The following is a 22,585-nucleotide window of genomic DNA, read 5'->3' as shown; positions in this document are numbered from 1 at the left end:
ACTGATGTTTCACAGAGAGTGGCCTCATGGTCCACTGATTTCTCATAGGATCCCTTAGGCAAACTACACCACATCTACCATTACAACTGGCAACAGCTCATGTGTGACAGACTAGCATCTAGAACTGGGTACCTGCAGAGGTAATTTCACTTTCCCACCAAGCATCAAGCTGTCTGACATCCAACTCATGAACGCCACTGCAGCATGACCAGATAGTTCCTCTCTGAAAGGGGCCTGGGGTATGGGGGACCATCCCTGGATGAGAGTCTTATGTCTTGGTACTCCCAATTACCAGATGGCTCAATGGGCTGATCATCACAGTCAGGCTGGTCACTCACAGTCTCCACCGGTTCATCTAGAGACAGAGCAGTTGAAGAATATTAGGATTTCTCTTCCCAAGGGTGGGAAGCAAAGCTGTGCCTTTCCCTAGCCCATGGTCCTTGGTAGAGGATCAGTTTGGGATAGACAATTTGCTAATTAGGATAAGCTCACCACGTCAAGAGATAAGGTGGTTGCTGGGCATTGGACTAACTTCAAGGAGGTCCATGTCATGACATGGCTTCCAAGTGCCAGTCCTTGTGGCGAAGCTTCAACATATTCTCATTGTTGTGATTAAGATGTCTCACCATTCTCCTTCTGAACAGCTTTCAACTATAACAACTTTAAAAGAAATGGACTAAGAAGTTTTCCTACTTCTGATTTTGAAGGCTGAATCTTCAGAACCTGTAATGGTTATCAATATGTGCACTTCTCTTTCAGAGTGCTATAACCCCATACTGATATTTAGTAACACATGTACTAAAATATAACAAATGGACATACATTTCTAAATGAAGTTAACAACTAAGTTGCTCTTATTAATACGGGGAAGCTTATTTCATATTCTTGGAAGGGACTGTGTAATTCAGCTGTCACTGAAGGTTTCTTCAAAGGCAGGTGAAGATGCAGAACCCTTACAAAATACACCATAGCCACAGAATAACTAGCAGCTGCGCACATGCACACACGCACACGCATGTATACACCCACAGTGCCCTGCTGCAGGTATATTAACTCTAAAGATGTTCATTGTGTTTCACTGTTACAGTAATAACTCACTGGGATTTTGTCCTCTGAAAGCCCTTGGCTTGACTGAATACCAGAAATGTTGTCCTCTCCTCTTGGTTTGGTGGACACCCTCTCTTCTGATGTCAGCAAGTCAGGGTAGAGGGGTTTTTGGCAGGTGCCATTTTCTCAGATCTTTCTTGCCCTCACAGGAGTAGAGACCCACTTTTTGAGCCCTAGGCCAGGAACACACCCCACCGATACTGTCCTCAGCAGGGCTAGAGTAAAATAGACTTGTAGGGTAATTCTGATAGGGATGGAACTTAAAGGAGAGGGATATAGGTACACCTCGACTCATAACAGTGAAAGAGAGGAAGAAGGGAGGGAAAAACAAGCTCAACAGTGAATACACTCTAGCACCTACATTTATGGTAAGCAGAAACACAACTGTTCTATGGTTCATCATATTTCACTACTACAGTAATAATGGAAGAATCCCAAAGCTATAAGATAGGTGACTGCAGAGGTGCAATAAAGCAGAGGATGGAAGTCACTGCAGAACTACAGACGTGAAGTCAGCTCTCACTCTAAAAAAAGACAAGTTTTATACCCTTACCATACAGTACAACCCAAGACCAGGTGGCTGCCTTCAGGATTTCTTTGGTGGTCAGTCACTCTGCTGATAAAAGCTGAGGAAGGATGTTTGTGACCCGAAAGCTTTGCAATAAACATTGTCTTCTGGCATTGGACTCTGCTGATAAAAGCAGCCACAGTGGCTGTGGAATGGGTTCTGATTTGGTCTGGTACTTGTTTTGCCATGGTGCTTGCAGCAAAAGAATGCAGTTAGAGATCCACTAAAATACTGTCCGTTTGCTAGATGGTTTGTCCGATTTAATAACAGCAAAGGCCATAAATGTTTGTCCAACTTTCTGAGCTGTCTGTGTACATCCAAGTCATGAAGATTCTCTCCCCTCATTCTGTGGGTTTGGGAGAAGAAAAAAAAGCAGGGAGATAAACAGTTTGATTCAGGGAGAGTTCAGTAACCACCTTAGGCATAAAAGTGGGGTTAGCCCTCAGATGGACTCAGGATGAAACTGGAAGAAGGGTTCCTTACACATCAGTGACTGTAACTCTGAGCTTCTTCTAGCTGAGGAAATGGTCACTAGAAACATAGTTTTTCATGATAAAAGTTTGATCTCTGCAGATGCTGTCAGTTCAAATGGGTGCAGAGTGAGCTTCCCACTACAAAATTGAGGTCCCAGGAAGGTGCAAGGAGCTCTTCAGTGGAAGGCCTTGGATGAAGGATGCCCTTGAAGAACTGTTTCATCGTAGGCTGGGAAAACAGATGGGGTTGCACATGCAGGCACACATGGCAGAGGCATAACTTTTGATGGAGGAGTAATCAGGCCTATGTTGAAGATCTCAGCCAGACAGGACAGGACCAATGGAAGATTGGCTAGTAAAGGTCGCTGGCCCTTAGTATGGCATCAAACAGCGATCTACTTTGAAATGTATGATTTCCTAGGAATGACATCTCTGGCCTCTTTTGGAACAGATAAGATGTCCTCTAAGACCTGGCCCTGGGAAATAAGAATTATAACCACTAGACTGCCAGCTTCAGGGTGTGTAGGTTTGCACTGTACGGTGGCTCCTTTGTGTTTTGTCAAGACATCCTCCTCCTATGGAAACAGCCAAGTTTTTGTGTGCTCTTGTTGAGCCTCGGCCAAAATGGTGTAATCAAGCTCACTCTTGACCCATCCCCCCGATCATAACTAGAAGCCTGGGGATTAGAAGTGTGGGAGGGATGGCATACAGAAACAGAACTATTCATTGGAAGGAAAATACATTTGTCTTCCAGGCCCTGTAGTCTGTGGCCCTTGAGCAATACTTTTGTAACAGTCTGTTTTCTTTGGAAGTAAAAAAGGTTTACTTTTGGTGCACTCCATTTTTTTTGCGATTTCTGCAAAGATTTGCTTTTTTAGCATCCATTAGCGAGGGTCTGTAACAGACCTGCTCAGATGGCCTGCCAGATTGCTGTTTTCTTCTGGAAGGTACTGAACTATTAGGCAAAATCACAACTGCTGTGCTGACTCCCAGAACTGCATACCAGCAGAGTGGGTACCTCCCTGTTTGTCTGTAAATCACATAACTGTGGTGGTCTGTTTTTAACAAAAGGGTGCCTTGTTTCCACAACTTTTTGAATGTCATAATGCCCCCGTACATTGCCATTATTTCCTTTTGCCTGAATTGACTTTGGAGTAGGGCTATCTCCCACTTCAACTGCACTCGAAGATTGCCTAAGTGGATACCCCAACTATGCCTGAGTCATCTGATGTCATAATTTGGTTCTTTAAGTAGCACTTTAAAGGGAACCCCCTAGTTCTGAAGGTAGGCTTCTATCTACCATAACAGCTCTTTTTCAGTTCTGGGAAAAAAAGTTTATCTGGAAGCATAGAGTGTTTGTGCTGGCACCATACATTTTTGAAGAACCACTGCACTTTGCTCATGTGCAACTTTGCAGGGGGAATCATAAGAATGCAGGAGGCCATGTACCTCAGAGTTCTGAGGATCTCTCTGGCTGTCAATGACTCCTGTTGGCCTACTGATTTCAAATACTATTGAGTAAAACAATCTTTTCCTGTGGGAGAAAAGCCATTTGTTTTTCTCAAGTTGAGCACAGCTCCTAAGAACATTAGTCTGTTTGAGGGAGTAAGATTGGATTTCTTTATGTTTAGGGAAAATCCTAAGTTTGACAGGCAGGCCACAGCCAGATGAAGACAGGCTTCCAGCTCCTTCACAGATTTTGCTTGGATTAGGCAATCATAGTTAAGGGTAGAGCTGCACACCTCTTCTTCTGCACAAAGTAATTAATGGAGCCAACCATTTGCTGAACACTCTAGAAGCAGTAGACAAGCCAAAGGGCACTACACAAAACTGAAATTGGTTCCTATCTGCCCTGCAATTGATATACTGCTTGTCCTTCTTTGCTATGGGAATATGGAGGTAAGCATTCTTGAGATATAGGATGATCATGCAAGTCTTTGGGGACAGCACTGACGGGAGTTTTTAAGAGTCGTCATTTTGAATTTGGGGACTACCAGGAACTAGTTTAAAATGTTGATAAGTCCATGAATGAGCTCCACGACCCTTCTTTACTTGGTATTAGGAATAGCCTTGCATAGTATCCTGCTACTATTTCTCTTAAGGGGACTAGCTGTATGGTGTCCTGTTTCAGTAACAACTTTTCTTGCACCTGAGCATCCCTGAGCTGGCCTCTGGGGACAGAAGGGATGCCTATGGATCTTGGGAAGAAAGCAAGCTGCAATTTGTATCCTGTCCTAATGATCTGGAGCGCCCACTGGTCCAGGATTATGCCTTGCCACCTGTTTAGAAAAGGAAAGCCTACCTACTAACTTTGCTGAAAGGGAAGAGGAGAGGGCTGGGTTGGGGTGGGGCTTAAGGGAGGGTGGCAGGAAGGTGCTCAGCTGAGTCATGGCTGCTCACTGCTGGACATACTGGCAGTGGTGGGTCCTCTCGGCCTAGATCCTTGGTTAGCTTGTCATCTTCGTTGTTGTCTATGCTCTTTCTCTCTTGCTCTCTCTCTCTCTGTCCGCTGTGTATTTTGAGAAACAGGAAATGACATGGGCTTAGTAGCATAATTCCTACAGAACCTCTTTGGCTGTACCTGCAGAAATTCCTTAGCAGTCTGAAGTAGTTTAGCCTTGCCCTCCAGATTTTTAAATACTACTTGAGCCTTGGGTTCTAACAGAAAGTCCCTGACAAAAGATGCATCTGGGACATCTGACTTAACATAATCAGGAACAGACTCAAAAGCAACTGCCCTGCTTGATGCTTCTAAAGCATCACAGCCACAATGCAAAAAACATTTTGCAACTTGAGAACAGGAGTTGCAGAGTTCCAACAATTCTTTTTTGGAGGGCTCTTATCCTCCAACCCCTCCAGTTTTAGCTTCATCTGGTCCAGCAGGGTTTCCTGGAATTTGACCATATGGAACTGGCAATTGAAGGCCCTCAAGGCCAGGTTAGCTGACGTATAAACTTTTTGCAAAATCTATTTAGTGTTCTACCCTCTTTTTCATTAGGTGAATGATTTCTAGAGGTGCTGCATTTTGCTCCCTTGGCTACTGAGAAGACCACCTCAGGATCTCCAAAAATATCCACCAGCACAGGACCCGGAGACTGCCACAAATAACAGCAACTCTTCAGTTCTTCAAAGCAACAGTTTAATGGATAAAATGTACAACCAAGCGCTTTCACCCGGTACTCTACCAGGCTTTCTCAAGGAAAAAAAATGCATTTATACATCGTCCCTTTAAATAGTAAAATTCCATATCAGCTGATCAACACGTAATTCATCAATTGATTAGTTAACATAACCTCATACATTCCATATAAAATTCAAATAAAATTAGTAAAATTAGTTTTTGGGTTATAGTTTTTAAGGTTAGGGATGTTGTTTGGTTTTTATGTATTCGGTCTGCATTTTACACATATACATATATACTTTATTACACGTGTATAGTAAGAAACACATGGAAGTAATAATTTTATTTGAATTTTATATGGAATGTATGAGGTTATGTTAACTAATCAATTGATGAATTACGTGTTGATCAGCTGATATGGAATTTTACTATTTAAAGGGACGATGTATAAATGCATTTTTTTTTCCTTGAGAAAGCCTGGTAGAGTACCGGGTGAAAGCGCTTGGTTGTACATTTTATCCATTAAACTGTTGCTTTGAAGAACTGAAGAGTTGCTGTTATTTGTGGCACCTCAGGATCTGCTACAGGATTCTTAAACAGGTGCTCATGGGAATACCTGACTATACAGAAATGATCACTATATGTCCCAGTGAAGATTCTTTTAACACAGTGGGGTGGAAGCTCTTTTGAAGTTTGTTCTCTCTCCTGAGATTCCTACCAGAGGATGCAATAGGAAAAGGGAATCAAAAACAGGTTCTGAAGTAGAGTTGACCATCATGCCTGCTGCAGTGGACTTCTTTGCTCATACTGAGACTGAATTCTATACTAACAGACACAACATACCTTGAACCATACCACTTCCAGGCCACCATAATTTGAAAAGGAGAACTCCTGATCTCCTGATCTTTTATCTTTGAATTTTGTTGAAGGCACAGAATGAGAGGGAAGAGCATGCATGAATCTTTCCAGTCAGTGAAGGCACAGCATGTTCTCCCTCAACTCCCATCACTCTGCTGAAACAGTGAGGGGGTGGGGGGAGTCCACATTTTCCTGAGCAGCAAACAAGTTCATCTTTGGGTTGACCATCTCCTAAAACATCCTGAACAGTCAGATCTCCCAGCTACAAGAAAGAATATGAACAGTGGCAGTGAGTAAGGGAGTCCGTTTCAGTCTATAGCCCACTGCCAGACAAGCACTGATCTTTGCAAGTGGTGCTACCAGCACATACTTCCCGTTTGTTCATATACTACACCAATGAAATGTTATTAAATTTATCAGGACAGGAGGAGATCTGGTCTGAGTTCCATCTCTAAAGCCTGAAGGGGAAAGAATAATGCCCCATGCTCAAGTGAAGCCTGCTTTTCTGGTAGCCCAACTCTTTCTGCACAATGTAACAGACCAGCAGAGCTTTCCAACTCACCAGCAAAGTAACCATCATCAGACGCCATAGCAGATGGGCTACAAAAAAGCCCATACTTTTCACAGTGGGAGTTGTCTTCCACTCTGTAGCTTGGAGACAGGAGTCCAACATGAGCAGACATAGTCTATGATGGTAAAATGACCTTGCAACCACTAGCAATTCATTATATACTGCAATAACCTCATCTGCAGATATGAGAATAACACTATGATTAGTGGCTGGCTCTGTGGGATAAAAAAATCTGACTAAGCTGCAGGTGACTGGAAGTGAATTAGGTGCTAGAAAGAGCTGGCTGGGGGTGTAGGGATGGGGAAAGGAGTGAGCAGGCAATGCCAACTTGACCATCATGTGGGGAGGGAAATGTTTCTGCCTAGTGGGAATAGGTCTTCACCTAGCAGAATTTTATGCTGGTCAAGCCTGCACTGCCATAGTGTACTGACACTATACTGCTGACAGAAAAATTGCAAGCAGTGACTGCAGGCTAGGAGGAGCACATCCCAGTTGGGAGGTCCTAGGGTGAGAAAGTAGCTCCCCCCCATGGCCAGCAAGATGGTCTGCTCCCTACCACAAGCTCTCTTTTACAGATTCTTGGATAGGAACGAATGGGATGTAAGGCTCTTGCCCAGCTAGGGAATAGTCAGATAACATTTGGCCTGAAAAATGATTTGGGCAGTGCTCTGGTGGTTTGGAGTGGCAGAGGCACTGATAAAATTAGCGCAGGCTGTGTACAAGGATGCAGTGACTCAAGTACAAATAGTGTTCAGACTCTCAGATGGGTTCCCAGTGGGGGTGGGTGTGCATCAGTGTTCATCTCTGACCCCACTGCTGTTCATACTGGTGATGAATTAAATCAACAAACAGGTCAGAGGGGATAGATCAACAAAGTTGCTGTATGCACACGCTGTGGCATTACAGGCAGACACTGAGCAAGAACTTCATCAAAGGATAGGAGAATGGAATGCAAAACTGAAGGCACATGGGATGATCCGGAGTACAGATAAGACAGTTGTAATGGCAGCAAATGGGGGAAATCAGAAAAAGCTGAGAACAGACAGAAAAGAAAACAGTGGAAAAGGTCAACAGCTTCAAGTATCTTGGAGGGATGGCTGAGGAGAAGATAAGTGCGAATAAGAAGGTCAAAGCTAGAATTAGGGGTGCTGCAGCCAACTGGCAGAGTATCAGGGGTAGTGTATGACAGAAGAATGATAAGAAGCTGAGAAAAAAGGTGGGCAAAACAGTGATGCGACCAGTACTACAGTATGGTACAGAAACCTGGGCAGTAAAAACAGAGCAGATGAGGAAGCTAGAGTTGATAGAGGTGAAGTGCCTGAGAAGGGTAGTAGAATGCACATTATGGGACAGACACTGGAGCAGAAGCCAAAGTAGCTTCAATTACACAGAAAGTTAGAGAGAACAGATTACAATGGTCTGGGTGCATGTGCAAAAAAGCACAAAGCAATCTGGTGAAGATGACTTGGTAGAACAGACAGGAAAGAAGGCAAGAGGAAACAAGGGCATCCAGCAAAGATATGGGTGGACTGTGTGAGATAAGACCTGCAACAGCTGGCATGACTGTTGAAAAAGGTAGGAGTGTAGCAATGAATCAAGAGAGATGGTGATAGCTGACATGACAACCCAATCCCAAGTAGAAAAAACAAAAAATAGGGAAAAGGGAGTGGATGATGATGATGATGAAGACTTTGCCTGAACTAATGGGCAGATTGGGTGAAGCTAGGGGAGCCACTGGTCAAGGTGCTGGAGGGAAAGCAGAAAGGACTGTAGCTGCCATGAGACCCACAGAATTCATAGTTACCATACCTGAAGCTACCACTTTTAATGTTACATTTACACTCAAGATTGTCGACATCTAGATCCTTGTCTGCTTGCAAGAATAATAAGTAATGAACAGTCCAAACTTTACCCCAGTAAGACAACTTTCTGTGCTGAAACCAGTGAGGATTTTTGTTCTTTTTATGCTGACCCTGTCAGAGCCTGCACCCTTGGTAGAACAAAAACAAAGGGCCACTGCCAAGTAGTTATCTGGGTAAGAGAAAAATATGCATATTACCTTATCACATTACTCATAATGGTATCCTCACAGTCTCATTTAGACATTACCCCTCTTTCCACTCCAGTTTGTCAAATTTTCTCCAAATCTCTCATATTCAGGGGAATGTGCACTTAGCAGTTAGTCATGACTCATGCAGCGCAGTAAGCATGACAAATGGTTCACCCCCTAACCAGGAAGAGAACTCACTACCTGAAAAAAAAAAGGGGATAACAATTTTACAATACTGTTGTAATAAGTTATAAATATGTATTTGCCTGATTTGTAGGAAACCTCAAGAGCAACTGAATGGAAAGGCCTTCCAAACAATGGACATGGCTGAGTGAATGGAACAGTACATGTAACCCACTGAAGATAGTTCCCAGTGGTAGAAGGAACAAAAATAATCATACGTTATCAGTTTATTTATGAATGAAAGACCCCCTCAGGATCGATTTCCCACCAAACTGGCAGTAGCCAGTGGACAGACAGGAGATGAAAGCTCAGAAAACTGTGACCTCAAGGTATTACAAAAGCTAATTCCAGGTGTTAATACCAAGCAGTAATGCTTGGTTATAGTTTCACAACCCAGCCAAGCAGTATTGTTTGATTATGGTATGAAACTATACCCAAGAGGCTGCAGCACAAATTTCTGAAATTGAGATGTTTTTGAAGAAAGCAATAAAAGCAGCTATGCCCCTGGTGGAGGGACCTTTAAATGCAAGTTTGCAATCTGCTTAGAAAGGGTGTGCTTGGCAAATGCCACTTTTGATTCCAGAGTAAAGGAGAATAATAGCCGATTCTGTCTTTCTGCAGTTTATTGCACATGCTTCAGATGAAAGCAGAGCTAGACGGTATATGTCCTGGTTATGGAAAATACTTCTCTCCTCTTGTTTCTACCCCTCCATCCAAAGAACATATGGAGAAGACTGGATTGTTTAAAGCATAACTCTGAAGCACTTTCAGAAGGAAATGTGGGTTGGTTACAGGGTTGCCAGACGTCCCTATTTGGGCGGGACTGTCCTGAGATCAGCAGCCTGATCCCGAGTCCCGCCCTGCCGGTTTAAATCCCGGCCAGCCTCCGCTTTGTTTGTTTGTTTTTTTTGATTGTCCCGTATACCTGGCATACGGGCCAATCAAAAATTGCTAAACACGGAGCTTCTTGTGTTCCGCATTAAACACGAGAAGCTCCGTGTTTTGATTGGCCCATATGCCGTATCGGACAATCAAATCGCTAAACACGGAGCTACTTGTGTTGAATGCGGAACTGCAATGCATTAAACACGAGAAGCTCCGTGTTTAGTGCAGAGCTACTGAGTGAGCTCAGTTCTTTAATGTGGAACTCTGTTCCATTTTTTTTGGTCTTCAGTTGCCGAAGACCTTTTTTTTTTTTTTTTTTTGGGTCTTCACTTGCCGTGAGAGACCTTCTTCTTCTTTTTTGTCCCTGGAAATCTGGCAACCCTGGTTGGTTACATGGGACACCTGATCAATGTAAAAAACAAAGGATATGGTTCTCAACAGATAAAGGCATACAGCTTGGAGAGCTACTGAACCAACTAGATAAAATTAACGGTGAACGTCTGCCAGTTATGAAGTTCAAGTCCTAAGGGGGACAAAGGTTCTTTAAAGGCTGGTGAATAAGCAGAAAACTTTTAAGGAACCGCTTAATCAGTCAATGCTGGGTCACACTTCTGCCATCCACAAGGTCATAACATGTAGAGATGTCAGAAACATGTACCTCAACTACAGGATAATTGAGATGAGTCAGATGTAAAGAGACAAAATGAAGCAGCACTGGATATCTGTCTGTCAACCACTTCCACTTTGCAAAAAACATGCTGAAAAACAGACTTCCTGGTGGATCAGTCACCTTTAACTCCCACTAGGAGGTCTTTAAGTCGTCAGGACCTGAGGTGGAGCCGAAAGCTGCTGCAAAAGAGGAGGGACTTTTTTTCTTGTTTTGGATCATCCCCAGCATTATCAGGTGCTGCAAAGCTTGACGACACCCTACTCAGCCAACATGTGGAAATGAGAATGAATCTCAGCCTTTCCTATCCAAATTTTGTAGAAAACAGCTACACATATCTTCCCCAGTAGAGGGGGTGGGAATACATCTACCATCAAGTGCCATTTGCTCTGTTGAAATGAGCCAAAAAGTGAGAAGAGGAAAAGTACAGTTGTGTACACTTACCATAAATGTAGATGTTCGAGTGTATTCACTGTTGCAGTCATTACATTTGGGTAATCTGCTGGCAGGTTGCCCTCATTCGGCCTGAATAACAAAGTCTTGGGTCCTGCGTCAGTTGCTGTCTCTTCTTCCATGATGTCAGGTCGTCAGGGGTATAAAACGTGCAGCTGACGCCATTTTAATCAGTTTTTCTTGCCCCAGATGTCAGGTGCCCCCCAAATGGGGAGCAAAAATATATATAAATAAACTGTAAATATATGAATGCACCTTAGAAACATAAAATTTACCTTCAACTAAAAGCAAATACACCACAATGGCTTTAGAGTATAGTGAAGGAAAGAAAAGGTATAAAATGGGGGATGGCGGGTGGGTAACCCGGACTGCAACAGTGAACACACTCGAACATCTACATTTATGGTAAGTGTACACAACTGTACTATTTTCTTCGTGCTTCACTGTTGCAGTCATTACATTTGGGTAGAATCCCAAAGCTATGGATGGGAGGATGGAACTAAACAGCATTAGGAGCAGCTATAAGGCCCTGCAGGACTGCAGTGGCAAAGCCTGCCCTGGATTTAGAGAAGAGAGGTAAATGATAATGCTTTGTGAACGCATGAACTGAGCTCCAAGTAGCAGCTTCTAGAATGTCTTTGATTGGGACCCCTCTGAGAAAAGCTGTTGAAGTAGAGGCAGCCCTGGTGGAATGGAATCTGATCCCCTTGGGCACAGGTTTACCATGGTGCAAATAGCAGAAACGAATGCAGTGGCTTATCCATTTAGAAATAGTCTGCTTTGATATAGCCTTCCCCTCTGATCCTGCAGCAAATGTTACCAGTATTTGCTCAGACTTTCTTAGAGATTTTGTTCTGTTTAAGTAGAATCTTAGTTGTCTGTATACATCCAATGAATGCAGAATCTGCTCCCCCTTGTTCTGCGGATTTGGGAAAAATGTTGGCAGGTGAATGGTCTGGTTAAGAGCCACACTGGATACCACCTTAGGCATAAAAGAAGGACTGGTCCTGAGGGCCACCCTGTCCGGGTAAAATATAATGAAAGGCTCCACTGCCATGAGGGCCTGTTCTGAAACCGTGCTGAAGTGACTGCCAAAAGAAAAGCTGTCTTCCAAGATAGAAATTTTATATCCGCAGTAGCTGCTGGTTCAAAAGGAGGCAGGGTGAGTTTTTCCAGTACAAAATTGAGATTCCATGCAGGAGTTGGTGTTCTCCTGGGAGGCCTTACATTTTTGGCCCCTCTGAGATACTATTTAAGCAGTGGATGAGAAAAGAGGGGAGGCTCTGTGCTGTAATGAGCAGAAATGGCAGAGGCATGGATTTTTATTGAAGAAAATGATAGGCCCTTGTCAAGCATCTCAGTTAAGTATTGTAAAACCTGAGGAATATTGGGCTTTGCTGTGTCTATTTCTTGTGCTTGGTTCCAAGCACAGAATCTCTTCCATTTATCAGCATAAGATTTTCTAGTACTAGGCCTTCTGGCTTACAAAATAACATCCATCACAGGTTTACTGAGAGATGTGGTTTGAATAATTAGTTGATTAGCCATGCTGCAAGATTTAGTTTGGAGCTGAGTGTGCAGAATTTGATAGTTCTGCTGAGACAGTAGATGAGATGTCTGAGGCAAGTACCATGGAGGAATATGTGACATATTCCTTAGAAGCGGGTTCCAGTGCTTTTGAGGCCAGTCCAAAGCAATTAGGATCATTTTTGTTTTTTCCTGTCTGACTTTTAGTAAGACCTTGGAGAGTACAGGCAGAGGGGGAAAGGCATAGACAGATAGGTTTTCCAGCTGAAGGATAGAGCATCCACTTTCCATGCTTTTTTGTGATGAGTTCTTGTGCAGAATTTGTCCAACTGATAGTTTTGGGGAGAGGCAAATAGATCTATGTCTGGGCTCCACCATTTCTGTGTTAACATGCTGAAGATTTGTGGATCCAGTTTTCATTCGAGCGGGTTCATAAGACTTCTGCTTAGGTCGTCTGCCAGACTATTTTGTTTTCCTAGCAGGAATTGAGCTTCAAGATGTATTTGGTAAGTCAAGGCTGTGTTCCACAAGGCCATGGCTAGTCTACAAAGGGGGTAGGAATGTGTACCCCCTGCTTGTTTATGTACCACATAACTGTGGTGTTGTCCGTCTTTATCAGTAGTTGTCCTGGATGAAGTAAGTCCTTGAAGGCTGTCAGAGCATTCTGAACAGCTAGCATTTCTTTCTGGTTGATATGCAGATGCATTTGGTTTGGGCTCCATTTGCCCTGAATGCATCTCCCTGCCAGGTGGGCCCCCCAAGCATAGTCTGATGCGTCTGTAGTTAGGGTTTGGGTGGCAGGGGGTAGAGTGAATGACAGTCCCCGGTTTTGGTGACATGTCTCTGCCTACCAAAGAAACTCCTGTTGTAGGCCGGGAATGAGAGGAATTATTGTTTCCAGACTGTGACAATGTTGACACCATAAACTTTTTAGGTACCACTGAAGTTTCCTCATATGCAGTCTCGCATATGGAATTAGTAGAATGCAGGATGCCATGAACCCTAAAGCCTGCAGAATTTGGCTTGCAGATAACTGGGTTTTTGTTGCCATTTGTTTGAAGTATGTTGTCAATTGCCTTTGTTTGTCTGGCATGAGGTAAGCCATCTGGGCAGTTGTATTCAAGCTTGCACCCAGGAATGTAATTATTTGAGAGGGTACCAGTTGTGATTTCTTTTCATTTATGGTGTACCCTAGGCATGCTAGAAGCCTTTTTACAAACGCCAGATGTTGAAGAAGAGTGTCCTTGTCCTTTGCTTGAATGAGACAATCATCCAGATAAGGATAAATTTGGATGTTTCTTTGTCTGCAGAATGCAATTACTGGTGTCAGGCACTTTGTAAAGACCTTGGTCACAGTAGATAAGCCAAAGGGCAGTGCAGAGAACTGGTAATGCAAAAAAAACCCTGCTTTGAAGCGGAGGTATCTTCTGCATGATTCCCTTATTGGGATATGCAGGTATGCCTCTTAAGTCTAGAGTTACTAACCAAGCATTCTTGCCTAGCATAGGCAGTAGCTGCTGTAAAGTCAGCATTTTGAATTTTGGAATGTCCAGGAACGTGTTCAGAATCGATAAGTCCAGTATTGGATGCCATGAATTGTCTTTTCTGGGTACCAGAAAAAGTCTTGAATAAAATCCTTGTCCTTTTTCCTTTTCTGGTACTGGTTGAATAGCCCCCATATCCATGAGGGACATGACTTGTTTTTGGGCCTCTGACCATTAGTTTTGTGGCAGATCCGGCCATCCGTTCGGAATTGGCAAAGTATGGAAATTAAATCTGTACACCCTGGGATACTATGTTTAATACCCACTTGTCCCGGGTAATTAACTGCCAATTTTGAGCATGACGTGCTAGTTTTCCCTCCAAGGGGGCTGCCAAAAGATAAGTGCTTGGAGATGGTAGAGGAAAGTCATTGAGACTGCTTACTGTAGTGTTGTGCTTTGTTTCCTCCAGATTTGGAGGTGGAGGCACCCCATTGCTTGGACCTGTAAAAACTCAGTGATTGATATCTGGAGCCTTTTGAGCGCCTGGGTTTGCCCCGAGTGGCTTTGTTGGGCACAGGAAAGGACCAATTTTTAATAGGCCAGTGCCTACTAAACCTGGGTGGCTGCACTTGCAAGAAATCTTTTACAGTTTGCAAGATTTAGCTTTGTCTTCCATTTTCTTTAAAACCTCTTCTGCCTTATTACCAAACAGAGTATCATGCTGTAAAGGAGCATCCAACAATTTAGCTTTAACATGATCAGGCAGATTTTGCTCCTTGAGCCAAGCATGCCTTCTAATCACAGATCCAGTTACAGTGGCCCTACAAGAGGCCTCCAAGGAATCAAAGCCACATTGCAAAGTATGCTTTCCAACCTATTCTGCTGAATGCAATAAATCCTGTAACTCTCTATTTTCCACACAATCAGAAATCAACATAATTTTCTGTTTCAGTAAGCCCATAACATGCTGTGGATATTTAAGCATATGAAACTGGCAGTTTAAAGCCCTGATTGCCAAGGTTGCAGACGTATAAATCTTCTTACCCCATCTATCCAGCACCCTAGAAGGGGTAGGATTTTGGCTGTAGAAGCCTTTACACCCTTGGGACCCCGTGAAATAGTCTCAAGATCAGCAGCAGGATTTTTGAAAAGAAATTTGTGGGAGTCAGGAACCCTGTAATATCTGTCTGGCTTACTAGGAGCCGGAGGCAGAGAATCAGGAGCCATGCTTGATTCCGAGAACAAATCATCAAGAATGTCTAATACAGGAGGCATTGCCAAAGGCCTATGCTGAGGAAGAAGAAGGAAATCCCCAAGCCTCTTTTTTGATTCAGAGAAGTCCTGACTCTCCCATTGAAAATGTTCCCTTAAGGTATGCAAAGTCTCTCCAAAAGTATAATCCTCAGAAGAAGCAGATGAGATGGATTCTTCTGCATCAGAATCCTCATAGGGTGGAATAGAAAGTTCCTGATCAGAAGAGGAATCAGAAGAAATGGAAACCTGATCTGAAGATTCATAATCAGTGCATTGCCTAGGCCTCTTAAGCAGGGGGGTTGGGAACAAGAAGTTATGTACTCACCATAACATTCAATGTATGTAGTCCATCTCGCCTCACATTCTTACTCATGGGTTCGGAGCCGATACACGGCCAACTTTTATTTTCCAGCACAAAGTCTCTTATTGGCTGGGCTAAACAGGTATCCCATGTTGCACTGCTCCATAGCCCCAGATCTAGTTTGCTGCAAATCCACAATCACACCTCATGCATAGCAATAACCCACTACAGTAGAACACTATCAAGGGGAATAAGAAAAAACAACTACCACTGAAGGGTACTCAAACGCCAATTCCAGTCTCCAAATCCTCCAGGAAGGGGGCAGGTGGGAGGGTACGTAAGAATGTGAGGCGAGATGGACTGCATACATCGAACGTTATGGTGAGTACATAACTTCTTGATGTTATGTAGTCCAATCTCGCCTAAATTCTTACTCACGTGACAGCGTCCCCAGCACCTCTATCCTGGGAGGCTCAAAGGAAGATATTCCTGAGAACTGTGGAACCAAAGGAAGTCCGGCCCCTAGAAGCCATGTCCAGTTTGTAATGAGTAATAAAGGTGTGTGGGGAAGCCCATGTGGCTGCAGCACAAATATCATCCAAAGAAAGTCTAGCATGGTAGGCTATCGACGCAGAAACAGCCCTAGTAGAGTGAGCCTTGACTGGGAACGGTAGATTTCTGCCTGCAGAGGAGTAAATAAAGGAAATACAACTTGAAATCCATCTGGAGATTGTAACCTTGGAAATGGGGGATCCTGCTCTACTTTCTGAAAAAGACACAAACAATTGGTCAGCTTTTCGTAGTTGTTTTGTCCTGTGTAAGTAGAATCGTAATTGCCTGTGCACATCCAATTGATGAAATCTAAACTCTGCTTTGTTCGAGAATTGAGGGAAGAAAACTGGCAGCTCGATAGACTGATTGAGATTAACAGTGGATGTTACTTTAGGAAGAAAGGACTGATTGGGTCTAAGAGAAACCCTATCCTTATGGAAGATTAAATACGGGGGTTTGATGGACAGGGCTTGAATCTCTGACACCCATCTAGCTGATGTGATGGGTATTAGGAAAGCAGTCTTCCAAGACAGAAACTTTAACTCACAGGAGGCAGCCGGTTCGAAAGGTGGGGAAGTCAAGGCTTGCAAGGCAAAGTTTAAATCCCAGGGCATGATGGGTTCTGACACAGGGGGCTGGAGTAACAAGGTGCCCTTCAGAAAGGCCTTACATAGTTTATGTGCCATAAGGGAAGGCTCGTAGGAGGTATGAAAATTAGAAATAGCGGCCAGCTACACTTTAATGGTAGCAGGGGCATAACCCTGTCAAAAGAGCATGGACAAAAAAATCCAAAACAGCAGGTATTGGGGCTATATAAGGGTCAAGTCCTTGGGCCTGAGCCCAAATGGAAAATCTCTTCCATTTGCTGGAATAAATCTTCCTGGTGGAAGACTTATGAGCAGAGGATAGAATGTGTACCACCTCAGGCGAAAGACGATGAAGTCTGACTAACGACGGAAGTGGAGTAGCCAGGCTGTCAGCCTGAGGGTCCCCAGGGAGGGGTGGAACTGCCCCAACATGTGCGTCAGTAGGTCTGATACTGGGTCCAGAATCCAAGGAATGTCCACTGCGAATTGATGAAGAAAGGAGAACCAGACTTGGCGAGGCCAATGTGGGGCAATTAGAATCATCTTGCTTCCCAAGGATATGGCTTTCTGAATCACTCTTGGTAACAGAGGGAATGGAGGGAAAGCATACAGCAGACCGGAGGGCCAATCGTGGACTAGAGTGTCCCTGGGTGACTCCTCCTGTGGGGGGATCAGGGTGAAGTAGCTGCTGCATTTGGCATTGAGGGGGCTGGAAAAAAGATCGCAGCAAGGCTGACCCCACCTGCTGAAAACCTGTTCTGCAACCACAGGGTTCAGGGACCAGTCATAAGGTATCAGAATAGCTCTGCTCTGCCTGTCTGCTATCACATTGGCCTTCCACGGAAAGTGCACTGCCACTAGAAACCATTGGGAAGACACTGCCCACTGCCATACTCGCATGGCCTCTCTGCACAAGGGGTAAGATCTGGTTCCTCCTTGTTTGTTTAGATACCATAAAATGGACATGTTGTCCGAGTGAATTGCAATCATTCCCAGAGGAAGAGAGCTCTGAAGTGCCCACAATGCCAATAACACCACTCTCATCTCTAAAACACTGATGTGCAAGTGTACCTCATGATCTTGCCACGTGCCTTGGACTGTCCTTCCAAGATAATGCCCCCCCACCCCATCTCGGAGGCATCCGTGGTCACCTTGGCGACAGGTGACGAAGGGACAAATGGTTTTCCCTTGTCCAGATTGTTGTAGCATAGCCACCAATGGAGATCCTGCTTGCATCGGTCCGTGAGTAGGATCTGGTGGGAAAGGGGGAGTTTCTGAAAGGACCATTGGGCAAAGAGGAGCCACTGAAGAAGCCTCATGTGTAATCTCGCTAGAGGCACTAACATAATGGTAACTGCCATGGATCCCAGAAGCTGAAGCACCCACCTCGCTTGCACTTTCCTAAGGGGTAATAAAGTATGAACCTGATTCTGCAACACTCCGATCCTTTCTTGAGGCAGGAAGGCTCGCATATGGATGGTGTCTAGCTCTGCACCTATAAATGTGACATGCTGTGAGGACAGCAAGGCAGATTTTTCCCAGTTCAAGGTAATTCCTAGTTGTTGAAGGAGGGTAATGATAGCGTCCCTGGCCTGGATTAGAGGATGCCTGGTGGGGGTGGTGAGGAGCCAGTCGTCCAGGTATGGAAACACTTGGAATCCCTGACGTCTCAAGTGAGCTGTCACCACTGCCAAGTACTTGGTGAACACCCTGGGAGCTGTGGTGAGACCAAAGGGCAGGGCACAAAACTAAAAATGACTGGCTCCCAGCCGGAAGCGTAAGTGACTCCTGGATGCCCTGTCCATTCTGATATGGTAGTAAGCATCCTTGAGGTCGATGGAGCACATCCACAATTCTTTTCTCAGCAGCGGGAAAATGGACTGAAGGGTGACCATTCGGAACTTGGACTACAGAATGTAGTGGTTTAATCGGCTGAAATCTAGAATGGGTCTCGGGTCCCCTGTTCTTTTCGGCACCAAAAAGAGTCTTGAGTAAGTCCCTAATCTGATTTGGTCTGAGGGGACAGGTTGGATGACTCCTTTGTTTAGCAGCTTTGAGACTTCTAGTGCTGTGTGATCCCTTTGACTGGGTGGAACGTCTGGGATTCTCCTGACTGGAGGAGGATCTGACACAAAGGGAATGGTATAACCTCTGGAAACTATTCGTAGCACCCATTGATCCTGGGTGATGCTTTCCCAGGTTTCCAGGTACAACGAAATGCGGCCCCTGACTGGCTCCGGAATAGCACAGTCGGGCAACACATCAGGAACGATGGTAAGAGGAACCGCGAAAGGAATCATGGTCTCCCGAGTTGCGGAAGCCTCCTCTGCCTCTGGGGTGGCGTCTTCCAGAATAACCTCCCCCCTCTGCCTCTGGAGGGGGACTCACCTTGTGCGGCAGGGAAAGACTTCTGTGATTTCTTGAACCACATCTTCCCTCCTCTCTAAGCTTTGGGGTAAGGCCTAGAGGGAAGGGAAAAACGGACCCCTATGGCAGACAGGGTCTTTCCCTCTTGCTCATATCTGGTGAGGGTGTCTTTCACTTTGGTCCCAAAGAGTGAGGACCCATCGAAGGGGGAGTCAGTGAAGGAAGACTTGAAGGCCTCCGTGAAGTGACACAGGCGCATCCAGGCTTGCCTCCTGAGGGCTACTCCAGAACTAGCTGCCCTACTCGCTCCCTCGGCTGCATACGAAATGAGCCTTATGGACGAGTTGACAATTGAATTGCAGGTAGACACCTGGGCATTAACCGTGTGCGCTAACGCCTCAGGTACATTACCCACTAGAGTATTTCCTAACTCCTTGAGGAGATCTCTCTGGAGCAGAGTAAAATGACAAAGATAGTTCAGTGACCGCAGGGTGAAGGTCGCTGATGAGAGGGTATGCTTCCCGTACCGGTCCATGCTCCTGGACTCCTTGTTAGGTGGATGGAAGGAGGAAGAAGATTCAGCTACTTCCTGCTGTGTGGCCGCCGCCACCACCATGGCATCTATAGAAACCCCTTTGGACAGCAACTCTTTCCCCGGGGGAGCAGAAAGAAATTTATTGGGCCTTCTGGGCACAGGTTCCACCGAATCAGGATTCTCCCACACCCTTCGACAAATTAAATCCAGGAGTTCGTCAAAGGGTGGAGACACCAAGGAGGCGGAGGGTTGAGCCCCAAAGGTCTTGAGGAATACCGACTCCTCCTCAGAGGGGGGTTTTGGACGGCCAGTCGCCTCTCTGTCTCAATATCTCCAGGATATCGGAAAAAGAGACGTCATCAGAGGATGACTTGGGGGACCCCTCAGACTCCTCGAGGTCGGTATCAGAAGTGAGAGACTCGTCCTGGGAGTCTATATGCTTCCTCTTGCACAACTTCTTTCTGGGGTGCTCCTCAGGCACGGACTCTGAGGGACCCTCAGAAAGTTGGGGACTGCTCATGGGGGTATCCCCAGACCTTTGGGCTCCGTCATCTACTGATAGGGGGGCATCAGAAGCTCTAGCCGGGGTGGAAGGGGATGGAATGACCGATCCGGGTGATGTAACTGAAGATCTGGCCAGTGCACTCCTCATGGCCTCGAAGGCGGGTCCCCCCGAATCTGAGGACCGACCGGTCTCCGAGGCCATGATCGGGGCCGGGGTTTCCCGAGCCGAAGCACCGAGGGGGAGGCTCGGAACAGACAGATGTCCCGAGGTATCCCCCTCAAGCCCAACAGAGGAAACCAGAGTACCGAAACCTGTGGACGGAGCCGACATGGTTAGAGCCGATGTCGGCACCGATAAACCCTTGAGGGGTATCGGAGCCGGCACAAGAACATCACTTGGAGCGGAGCACTCCGGCTCTGAAGACAAGGGAATGCTCGGAGGAGGAACCATCGACACAAACATCGGGACGGGCTCTGGAGCCAACTGGGTTGGAGCCGAAAATAATTTAGCCAACACCGGCGACTGCAGAGGCCTATGAACCACCCTATCGACATCCAAATCGGAAAGCCTAGAGGATTTGGAGGGCAGAGAGGGGGATTGGGATCTCTTATCAGGAGAACCATGTCTAGCACTGGGAGACTGGCTCCGAATGGGTTCCAATAAAATTGGAGCCGAGGTCGATTCCAGCACAACAGATACTTTCTGTGGCCCCGAGGACAGAGGAGCCGAGGAGATAGAGTCCAGTTTAGAGGTTTTCTCCGGTGGCTCTGAGGAGACAGACGGAGACAGAGACCTTTTCTTTGCCTTTGAAGCCTTAGACTTTGACTGTGTACTAGAAGTCGAGTCTAAAGACTCCTCAAACGAAGGTTTTAGGAGTCCCTTCAATATAAATTTATTTTTTCTTTCCTGTAGCACCCTCCGACTGAAGGCGTGGCAGCAGCTACAGGATTCTTGCAAATTAATTGCTCCTAGGCAATAAACACATACGGAATGTCCGTCCGTAATGGACATCTTGTAGTTACATTTGGAACATTTCTTAAAACCCGAAGGTTTATGTTCCTTTTGATACTTAGACATCTTTACTAAACTACTCAACACCAAGACCAAGGATGACTTAGCCGAAAAACAGTAAAGGCCGAAAAAAAGCAAGGTGGGAAACTATCACTTCACATAAAAAAACCTCCAAGAACCTCTAGGTTAAACGGTTCTTTGAAACCTGTAACACACAACTCAACGAGGAAAAACTAAAACCAGAAAAGTTTAAGGTAAAACACTACACAAAGGAGGACTACGTCCTCTAATTTAAACGGGCCTAGCCCACTGGAACAGTTAGGGATACCAACTCACACACAGACAACACTTCAACAAATTTTAAACAGTAAACCAGAAGAAATAGCTATGAAAATAGCTTTTGTTAAACTAGCAATAATTTTCTGAAGAGAAAATAGAATTTTAGAGGTACTTAGCCACAGCCAAGCGAGACCAAGTCCTAGCTACACTAGCGGCAAATGAGATCTGAGGCTATGGGGCAGTGCAACATGGGATACCTGTTTAGCCCAGCCAATAAGAGACTTTGTGCTAGAAAATGAAAGTTGGCCAAGTCAGAGCTGATATTCAGCTCCGAACCCGTGAGTAAGAATGTAGGCGAGACTGGACTACATAACATCCCCTGATCAAGGTAATTAAATCCTCAGCCATTTTGATCATCTGTTTTTTAGGCATAGGGGCCTGAGCACGTGGCTCATGCATCGTTTTTTTAGACACAGGAGTTGTTTTTGACCTTGTTTTTGTTGCTGGCGTCGGTTTAATGTAAAAATGTTGAGGCCTGAAAACACCCTCAGAAGCCGGTGCCTGCTCAGCGGCTCTGGACCCATCCAAGGGAGAGACATCCGCAGGTTCAATACTTTGCGAATCTCGTGGCATACCGGACTCCGAATTGGTCTCGGTAGAGACCTGTGACTCAAAAGTAGCGGGTATCAGGGGCTGCGAAAGCGCCTCACTGAGTACTGACGAACATGTTATAAATTATGTTATCATTTTCACAGTATTCATATACATGTACATATTTTTGTACATATTTTTATAAATATTTTATAGTAGTAGAATTATCAAATATTGTTTATTATTGTTTATTTGTTCTTTCTAAGTCTTCTTATTTGATGAGTTTACTTTTCTGAGCACATACCTGATGGGTATTGATTTTTTGGAGAAAAATGAATTTTATTGTGAATTTTTATGACAATTTTATATGTTATTTGCACTGGCACTTTAAATGGAAGTGGCTGTTAATACTATTAATGAATTTGGCACCAAAAAGTTTTTAAATACGTATAATATGTTGATGTAAGTGGTCTGAAGAAGTCTGCAATTGCAGATGAAAGCGCTTACCACGTTGTTCAGTATACTTCATTAAACAGTTTTTATTCCTTGGTCCGAGTCCTGTTCACCCTTGACTGACATCCTAGCAGAGATGGATTACAGTCTCACAGTTTTGTTTCTGGTGTTGTAAAACTGAAATTGACAGACTCAATGGTGAA

The 22,585-nt window shown here is 44.8% G+C and overlaps 1 protein-coding gene across 1 annotated transcript in view; it reads right to left on the bottom strand.

The window, feature by feature from the left end:
• LOC122799215 (myosin phosphatase Rho-interacting protein-like) overlaps positions 1-22,585 on the bottom strand; it is a 2,938,789-nt gene that overhangs the window by 1,170 nt on the left and 2,915,034 nt on the right. The window lies entirely within an intron of this gene.

The sequence above is a fragment of the Protopterus annectens genome, chromosome 4.part0 (assembly GCF_019279795.1).
Source record: "Protopterus annectens isolate FY-2018-M chromosome 4.part0, PAN1.0, whole genome shotgun sequence".
Taxonomy (NCBI): domain Eukaryota; kingdom Metazoa; phylum Chordata; order Ceratodontiformes; family Protopteridae; genus Protopterus; species Protopterus annectens.
The sequence above is the reverse complement of the archived record's forward strand: the minus strand, read 5'-3'. Positions and strand labels throughout refer to the sequence as shown.